Source organism: Schistosoma mansoni, chromosome 3 (assembly GCF_000237925.1).
Source record: "Schistosoma mansoni strain Puerto Rico chromosome 3, complete genome".
NCBI lineage: Eukaryota > Metazoa > Platyhelminthes > Trematoda > Strigeidida > Schistosomatidae > Schistosoma > Schistosoma mansoni.
In genome coordinates this window covers 20,690,325-20,700,640 of record NC_031497.1, presented here as the reverse complement: position 1 = coordinate 20,700,640, position 10,316 = coordinate 20,690,325, and positions in this window count along the sequence as shown.

The window sequence follows — 10,316 nt, the reverse complement described above, 5'->3', positions numbered from 1 at the left end:
TAGCAGGTCTATACCAATGATCGGTATAGAAACATCTGCGACCACGAAAATCTAGCGGATAAGTTTGCGTAAACTCACGTTAAGGTAAACGAACATTTTCCCATATGTGGTGATCGCTTTTCCGTTTGTCGCCTGTAAGCTTAAGACAGATTCGTGAAGCCGGTCGTTAGAATTTGCGGGAAGAATGCCGACCTCTGCGTCAGTGTCGACGAGGCAGCGAACCTTCGTGATCAAATCTGTGACGTATAGCAAACCGCTATGTTTGCAATCTACGGTTGCCGTTAATGCGTGCCGGCTGAAAAGTTTCCCGAATTCTTTTTCGTGTCGGTCGATTTTGAGTTCGGATAACTGTAGGGTTTCCTGCAATTTCTGGAAGACTTTCCATACTGGTTATGATACCAACTTCAGTCGGCGTTATCTGTCTCTCGTGGTTAGGAGACAGATCGTCCACGTGAAATGCTTCTTCGCGGGGTATGTGATCGTTTACGGTCATTATGCAATCTAAGGTAACGTGGAAATGTATGACATAATTCAGTAATTTCATTCTGGATCATTCTGGAGGTTTTCCTTTGACTGAAGAAACCTCGGCATGAGAAGATCTCGTGATTTCTAGGATGCGGTCAGCAGATGCAGCCAGCTCGTCTATGGCGTTGTTTGAAAAGAGACAAGTACTACTTGTACCTATTGAGGAAGTTCAGACAGAAGTTGTCTAAAAAGTCCCATCATCGAAAGTTCTTTGGCCGATAACCTCTCTCATTCTTAGCAACATATCTGTTGCAGAACCATGTTGCAGGTCGATACTTTTAAGAAGTTGATCTAATCTTTGTCGATTGGTTAGATCTCTGCGTTTTAGAATCGACCGTTTTAGAGTTTCGTAAGTTTCCGAAACATCAATAGTAAACATAATAGGCGTGACGTACCTGTTGAGTTTGTGCGGTAGTGCCTTTACAACCGCGAGGAATCGTGCTCGTGGATAAGTCATGCCGTGTCCATAGAAGTCGGCCTCTGTGTAGCAAAGCCAAGCTTTGATATTTCCGGCCGAAAAGGCATTAGCTGAAACGAGGGTGGTGTAAGATTCTTGACCTTTAGTAGCTTAGGATTCTGTCCTGTCATGGCGAATTTAGAGTATAGGGATGAACGGAGGAAAATATTCAAAAATATGAAAATAATATCACTATATATAAAGAATAAAGTAAAGCGATGAGTCAGGAAATTCCAAAAAGGAACAGACTAATAGTTTATGTGTTGGTGTACCAGATCACTTTGGACTCACCAATGAAGATGTCACAGGTGTTGTAGTTTGACACGACCTTAATCAGCATCACTTTCTATAATTGAGTTGTGCCCACCTAGTGAAATCAAAAGTCAGAAGAGAGGAGGTTTGAGGATATATTTGATAGATTATCAATATATCGAGAAGTGACTGATCTAAACTGGCTAGTGATCGCAGGAGAAGTTGAGCACTGTGTTCCCACTCGTGATCTGGTACGGACTCATGACTGAGCACCTTCAGGTAGGTGAGTCTATTAAAACTAATGTGGTTAGCATCCAATGTCGAACACTTACAGAGCCATTGATTTTGGGGATTTATTTTCTGCTACAGGTAATATGATGCATTTTTCACATAACTTAAAATTAACAGTAAAGATGACTTAGAATAGTTTGATATGTAGGTTGACTAGTGTTGCAGAATAAACCATCAACGCAGAATATATTTCATTTGTTTCATAATAACCTCGGAAACCGATTGTTAGAGTTTTTATTGATTTAGAAGTCCGCATATTTCAAGAGAGCGACGAGTAAAGTTTCATAGACTGTGAGAAACTCTCGAGAGGTAAACGCCTAGTAGTCTCTTGAACATTGAAATCCCAGGTAAATGTGCAATTATATGGTCAGTGTAGCGGAAAGAACACTCTGAAAAGAACCCCACAGCATTTTATTGGACATCATTGTCATTTGTTTGATTTTCCTCCCTTTCTAGTATTTTAACCCTCATTTAATTCTAAGTTAACAGCACTTTATGTTCTTAAGTCTTCCTTGTCTGAGCTTTTATCATGTGGGCTTGGTTAAATACTTGTCTTTTGTTACTTAATCTTACTGCTGCATGTTGTCAGACTGCTGAAAATGAGGTTGTGTTGAACTAAACTCAAGATCACTGTGTGGTTCCGTTCATTACTCTTATCTTCTGACATTTTGCTTTTAAAGGTTGCCATAATCCTCGTAAATAGACATCTGATCCCATATTGTTGAAAATGTTTTATTTGATTCTCAGGTATCGAAATTTTTTATGAATTATTCCTTTCGTTCCCAACACATCAGCGTGTTTTAGAGAAACCCTTGGATGTATAGCACAGGTATTTTGTACCTTTGATATAATTTATTCTCTATCAAATTAAAACCGTTTAGATTAAACACAGAGTTTGTGTTTTGATATAACTTGATACGAGTCACTCAAAAACGCTTCGTACGCTATACAGAAGAACGTAGTCTGGTCTAATCGAATTAAACTTTCGTTCTTTAGTTCTGCGTTCAAACCGAATATTGGTATTTTGGTCGTCACAGTCAGTTTAAGAACACAGAATTTTTGTCAAATTATCTGCCACGCTTAAAGTATTTCAATTTTTGACTGGAACGAAGTTTAGCACTTAAAATCACAGTCCATACATTTTAATTTGGGATGCATTGGCACCCGATACTTCTACTCTGCCGTTACGTAGTCTCTCCTTGGTGTTCCTAAAACCACACCATTACACGCCTGAGTATCTAAAGAGAATAGTACCTCTGTTCGAGACACCATTGTTATCTACACCGGTGGTAGCAGTTTATCACAAAATCTTACATCAACAGATAGTGTACAGCTCGATTGCTACACGCCCTGTGGCACCGATTGGTAGTGGGAGCATTATATTTAACAGACAAATGTTAATTTCTGTTGCCTAGGTTATTTTTGCTCACACTGAGTACCAATAGCTCGTCTCACTTATTATCCAAAGCCCTGGGCTCATGAGTTGGTTGTGTGCGGTACTTTAGGCGCTCGTCTATGTAATCAGCTATCTCCGCTATTTTATCGACAGTTATTCTGCTATTTCCCGAATGCCAGTTTCTGAAGCTGTTCTCCAGTAACCAATGAGGCCATAGTTGGCTAGGAACTCTACTGTCAAGAATGTGATTACACATCAAAGTTTTTAGTAGGACTTTCGATTGTTGCAATGTTTTGTCACAAGTCCTCACTTCTCTGAGACGACCAATTGTCTGCTGATCAGACAAGGAAACTACTTTGCCTATCATCTATTAAAGGAAATCATGGAGTAGTTTCACCTGACTTTATTAAAAATTCGAGGACCCATTAGGCTGCTTCTTTAGTGGAACTAGGTTGAAGTACCTAACTTTGAGTTATGAAATGTAACGTGGATACAAGGAAAACATCTATTTTAGTCGTTCAAACCAGAGCAGGGCATCAATAAATTTTCAGATGAATGAAGACTAATAGCTCTAACAAACTATATGTTACGATAACTCAAAGTATTATCATAAGATAAGTAACAGTATCAAATGTACTGTTACTTACTTACGCCTGTTACCCCTCGTCGAGGAGCATAGGCCGCTCACCAGCATTCTCCATCCAACTCTGTCCTGAGCCTTCCTTTCCAGTTCTTTCCAGTTAACATTCATCCTTTTCATATCGGCTTCTATTTCCCGACGTAATGTGTTCTTTGGCCTTCCTCTTTTCCGCTTCCCTTCACCATTCCAAGTTATGGATTGAGTCGTGATGCTTATTGGTGATTTCCTTAATGTATGTCCGATCCACTTCCAACGTCTTTTCCTAATTTCCTCTTCAGCTCCAAGCTGGTTTGTCCTCTCCCATAAAACGCTGTTGCTGATAGTATCCGGCCAATGGATGTTGAGTATTTTGCGTAGACAACTGTTTATAAATACTTGTACCTTCCTGATGATGGTCGTAGTAGTTCTCCACGTTTCAGCTCCATACAGTAGGGCTGTCTTGACGTTCGTATTAAAGATTCTGACCTTGAAATTAGTTGAGAGTTGTTTTGAGTTCCATATGTTCTTCAATTGTAAGAATGCTGCCCTTGCTTTGCCAATCCTCGCATTTACATCTGCATCCGATCCTCCTTGTTTATCAACGATGCTTCCCAGGTACGTGAATGTTTCCACCTCTTCCAAAGTTTCGCCATCGAGTGTGATTGGATTGGTGTTCTCCGTGTTGCATTTGAGAATCTTGCTTTTTCCTTTGTGAATGTGGAGGCCTATCGATGCAGAGGCTGCTGCTACATTTGCTGTCTTCATCTGCATTTGTTCGTGTGTATGAGAGAGGAGGGCTAGGTCATCTGCGAAGTCCAAATCATCTAATTTATTCTGAGAAGTCCATTGTATTTCGTGTTTCCCTTCAGATGTCGAAGTCTTCATAATCCAGTCAATCACTAGAAGGAAGAGGAATGGGGAGAGTAGACAGCCTTGTCTGACTCCGGTCCTTACTGGAAATGCATCTGTCAACTGTCCTCCATGCATGATTTTGCACTGTAGTCCATCGTATGAGTTTTGGATAATGTTGACAATCTTTTCAGGAACTCCATAGTGTCGAAAAAGTTTCCATAATGTTCTCCTATCCACGCTGTCAAACGCCTCCTCATAGTCAATGAAGTTGACGTATAGTGATAAGTTCCACTCAACTGATTGTTCAACGATGATCCGTAGTGTCGCAATCTGGTCTGTGCACGACCTATCCTTACGGAATCCAGCCTGATGATCCCTAAGTTGGGCGTCTACTGCGTCTTTCATCCGATTCAGCAGCACTCTGTTGAAAACTTTTCCTGGTACTGATAACAAACTGATGCCTCTGTAGTTTTCACATTTGCTGAGATCTCCTTTCTTTGGTATCTTGATGAAATACCCTTCTTTCCAGTCCGTTGGCACTTGTTCCTCTTCCCAAATCTTCTTGAATAGAAGATGAAGCATGTTTGCAGTTATTTCAATGTCTGACTTCAGTGCTTCAGCTGGTATATTGTCAGGTCCTGCCGCCTTCCCACTTTTGATTTGTCTGATGGCCATCTTGACTTCTTCGATCGTTGGTGGAGTGACATCTATAGGAAGGTCAGTGTGGGCTGCTTCGATGTTCGGTGGGGTCAATGGGGCTGGTCTGTTCAGCAGTTCCTCGAAGTATTCTGCCCATCTTTTCCTCTGTTCTTGAATCTCAGTGATTGTCTTTCCTTCTTTGTCCTTGACTGGTCTCTCTGGTTTGTTATATCTCCCTGCCAATTTCTTCGTTGTATCATATAGTTGTTTCATGTTCCCTTCTCTTGCAACTTTTTCCGCCGTCCTAACTAGTTCTCCCATGTATTTCTGCTTGTCGGCTTTAATGCTTTTCTTCACTTCCCTGTTTGCTTCTGCGTAGTCTGCTTGTGCTTTGACTTTCTCTGCTTGTGTTCGGCTGTTGTTAATTGCTAGTTTCTTGTTCTTCCTTTCTTGAATTTTGTCCAGGGTTCCCATAGAGATCCATTCCTTGTGATGATGCTTCTTAGGACCAAGAACCTCTTGACATGTTGAAGTTAGTGCTTCTTTTACCCCTTTCCAGTTGTCCTCCAAAGTAGTTTCTTGTTCATTCAGTAGATCCTGTAGAGCTTGGAACCTGTTGTTGAGAGTTATCTTGAATTCATGGAGCTTGTCAGTATCTCGAAGGAAGGCTGTATTGAACCTTTGTAGTGCTGTTTGTCCATTTGTCCAGTGTTCCTTTAGCTTCAGTCTCATCTTGGCCACAACCAGCTAGTGGTGATCTGAAGCTATGTCAGCTCCTCTCCGGGTTCTCACATTTTCCATTGATCTTCGGAATTTTTTGTTGATACAGATGTGATCTATCTGGTTCTCTGTGGTTTGGTCCGGTGAGATCCATGTAGCTTTGTGTATGCGCTTGTGTGGGAATATTGTGCCGCCTATAACCAATTTGTTGAATGCACATAGGTTTGCAAGTCTCTCCCCATTTTCATTTCTCTCTCCTAATCCATGTCGTCCAATTACATCTTGATATCCTGTGTTGTCCACTCCAACTTTAGCATTTAGATCTCCCATCAGGATGGTGAGGTCCTTTCGTGAGCACTTCTCTATAATTGATTGCAACCTTTCATAGAACTGATCTTTATCATCGTCGTTGCTATCATTGGTGGGTGCATAACATTGGATAACGTTCATTGTGATCCCTTGCTTCTTTGTTCTGAATGATGCTTTGATTATCCTGGGTCCATGAGATTCCCATCCCACAAGTGCATTTCGTGCTTCTTTGGACAGAATTAGAGCAACTCCCTGAGTGTGTGGAGCATTTTCCCCTTCGTGACCGGAGTACAGCAGCATCTCTCCTGTACCTAGCCTTTGTTGTCCAGTTTGTGTCCAATGAGTTTCGCTGATTCTGAGTACTGCCAAGTTGTATCTCCTCATTTCCATTGCTATTTGGCTGGTCTTTCCTGTCTCCCACATTGTCCGGACGTTCCATGTACCTATAAAGAGTGTTGCTCTGGTTGTTAGAAGGTGTATCGGTCTCGTGACTTCCGAAGAATTTCGGCTTTCATCATGAGACGTCATAATTATTCCTTCAACTCCCAGGACAGAGTTTAAATGGTTTGAATGGTTTTTTCTGGTTAGCGTTTTTTTAGTGAGTTAGCTTTTCTACGGGATGGGGTCGCTAACCCCATGCTCAACCCTCCTCCTTTGTGTGGGCTTGGGACCGGCAGTAACTCTAGAAGAACTACAGGCGGAGTTATCAAATGTACTGTAAAATACAGAAATTCCCAGAGCTATCCAAAACTTACTTTAGCAACTATAAACCGGCCGTTGCTTGACAATTAAAGGCCGTAGACGCAAACGGAGATAATGTACATTAGAATAAACCTAGTAAAGATGCGTACAAAATAATTTTTCGTTATCATTTACTATACCCAACACAAGCTAAATGGGAATCCGAATATCTGTAGTTTACTGCAAACCATGTAAAGGTTCTTTGAATTTAGGAACCAGTTTTTGTCCCACCTTTCGAGTCGATCTGCTTAGCAAAGTCACATGTAAGTGTAATCACGATATGCTCTTACCGCCTTTTCAACCGGCCTGTATGACTTGGTAGAACCTTGAGGAACGATTGTTCCAGCCAGTATAGCTCGATCGGTTCATCACGATAGGCAAGCCCGACCACCACGTCAAGGTAGCAGCAACGGTCGGGGGCGACCAGACCAAAACGTGGCACAAATCCACGTAATCACTGACAAGTGGACTGAGCCATGTTGGTAGGTGTAGACTAACTGGTTGGGATTCGCGAGATGATCGCAATCGATGATTAGAGACCTTGAATGACATGGCTCAAAATCGTTTGCAATGGCAAAGGTGCATCCACTCTTTGTGTTCTACCAAATTCTAATCTTCTGAATTCTTCATGTCTCTATCTTTTTTCTCTTTCTAAATTTATTTATTTGGATTATACTCCTTCAATAACATCTTCGAACCCTAATTTTTCGGATTACTGCTTATACTCTTACTACTTCTACCACTATGGGATTTGAATCGACAACTGCATCTCTGTGCTTATGTGGTATGGCAACTCGAACTGATGTACGTATGTACGAAGTTCTACGTTGTGACTGACTGGCTCTTTCTAGATTTGACTATTTATCTCATAATCCAACACAATAAAATAAACTTAATATTTGTTGACATTATCATCAGTAAACTTTCCAGTTTAATTTGTCATTTCTGTAACATTTACAAATATTATTAACAAATCTATTAGACAAATAAGAATAAAATGAATTGTTGTTTGTTTTTTGTCTTGATTCACTTGTACTTTCATCATCATCATCGTCATCATCATCATCATCATCATCGTCACCGCCATTATCATCTTCTCCTCCTTCTTCTACTTCTTCTTCCTCTACTTCTTCTTCTTCCATCTGACAAATACTACGTGTTGTAATAACATATAGTATTGTAACTTATATGTAGTATAACGAGCAAATAATAATGATAATATTTCTTCTTTTAATGGAAATATAGTGACATATATGTATATTCTTCAACAAGAATGGTACATGTCTATTCTGTTTGATGATAATTAACACAATTGTTCTGATTAGTTTTTTTTTTTAAATGGAGGGAAAAATAAGATTTTAAAAGTGAAATTCAGGGAATAATTAAGTTCTTACCTTGTTTTTGTGATCTACCACACTTTGTAAAAAAAAGATAAGTAAATACATAGATATGCCAACTTCTCTTCTTTTTGAAATCATGTTTCATTTATTTTACAAAAAAAGAACTAACCATCACAAAGAACGAATAATTTAAGATATTTTCTTTTTTTGGACTAACTGGCGCCTGCCAACCTTCTTTTTTTTAACCAATTGTCCATAAAAATACTGATTGTGTTTAAGAAAAGAAAGGACTTTAAGCATTCAATTTGGTAAATCAAAAAAAAAAGAAAATGTATACAAAGTAAAGAAAGACAGTTTGTTGAAAAACTTAATAACAAGTATATTATGGCGCCAAATCTTGTAGGTTCCAAACGGTACTTCCATGCATTCTCTCTCTCTCTCTCTGGTGTATATGTACATACGCACATATATACACACAAATTAATGTATCTTTCAACTCGTTCATCTTTCGTGGATTCCCGACCAACCCTTTCAATCACTTTTATTCTATGTGATTATTGTTCACTTCACTCTGGTATGACAGTACTTTTAAGCATTGAGTATTTAAAATTACCTCTGAAATAAATCGTCTTCTTTTTATTCACTAGCGAAAAGGAAGGCGAAATATTAAAATCTATTCCATGCTATATAATCTATGTTATGTTATTAATTTTAAGTACATAAATTGAATGTAAAATTTCTGTCAACTCAACTACTATTCTAATCTCAATTCTTTTTAGTTACTAGTAACATTTTACGATAATCACTAAAAATTTGCAGTAGTTCTATAGGATATACACTGTGATTCCATTAGGAATTGTGTGTGCTAATCTATTTTTTTTGCTCTACTTGCCGACATTTCGAAGAGTTTCTGGCGTTTTCCGGTGTCTTCTTAGTTAAATAAATGTTATATCTATATCTTAATTTTTCTTGCAATTTCATTTTTCCCACTTCACCTCATTCCGCCTCTTTCTCTCTCTCTCTCTCTCTCTGTATATACATATACTCTTGTAATCAGTCTAACAATCTATTTCTGTAACTTCAAGTGTTTTATCAATTTGAAAGAAGAATTACCTTTGCAAAAAAATATACAAAAATTTTGAAACCTATTAAAAATGAACAACTCTTTTTTTGAATGTCATTGTACTACTATTCGTTATAGTCACTTTTAATACTGGCGCCAATTTGCTTACATTTTAAAACTATCAATGTAAAATAGAAAAAAAGAAACGTAAAAATTCTTGACCAGAAATGAATACATACCTATTCATATGAATTATTAGTTGTATTCTTTATAATTAACTATGATATGCTGTACATTCATCTATATATATAATATAGTAATTTATACCTATTTAAATGGACATACTTTCTAACCATAGTTTATCTATGGGATTCATTTAAACACTCTTTTTTTTTCTCCTTAGTTTCAAAGAACAAAACTATTTAGTAATCGTATATCATTTGAAAAACAATAGATGAATACCCTTTTTGAATTTTGTTTCTATTTCATTATAATGGTTAGTGATAACATTAATTAAGCGGAAATGAGTGTTAAAAGTTATCAACACATGAATATATCTATAACGTTTTGTTTTGTTTCCCAATTGATGAATATATCATTCTTATATTCTTAATGTATATTCATATACAACATAAATGCAGGCATAAAAAGAAAGTTATAACTAATTCAGTAACTAATCTTAAATGATTCAATACTGTTAGAAACTATTTTATTATCCTCCTATTCTATATGAGATCTATTTATTTAGCTCAAATTAACACTTATTTATGTTTCAATGTTCAATATATATAAATCAGAATAAGCTTTATCATGATTGTTTATCGACAGTTTCCTCTTTTTGCGAACATAAGTTTCTATACATTTCAATGGGTAAATATATAAATTAGAAAATTTTCATAGAAAATAGTTATTCTGTTATAGTTAAATATAACTATGTATAAATGGAATCTTACAAGTAGTAAATTTCATATATTGTTAACATCAATATAAATTATTCATAATAAATAAATAATATTAATGATTTCAATACTGTGAGAGAGAATAAACCACATTCCAGCGGAAGAAGAAATCAAGAAGAAGCGCTGGAAGTGGATAGGATACACATTGAGGAA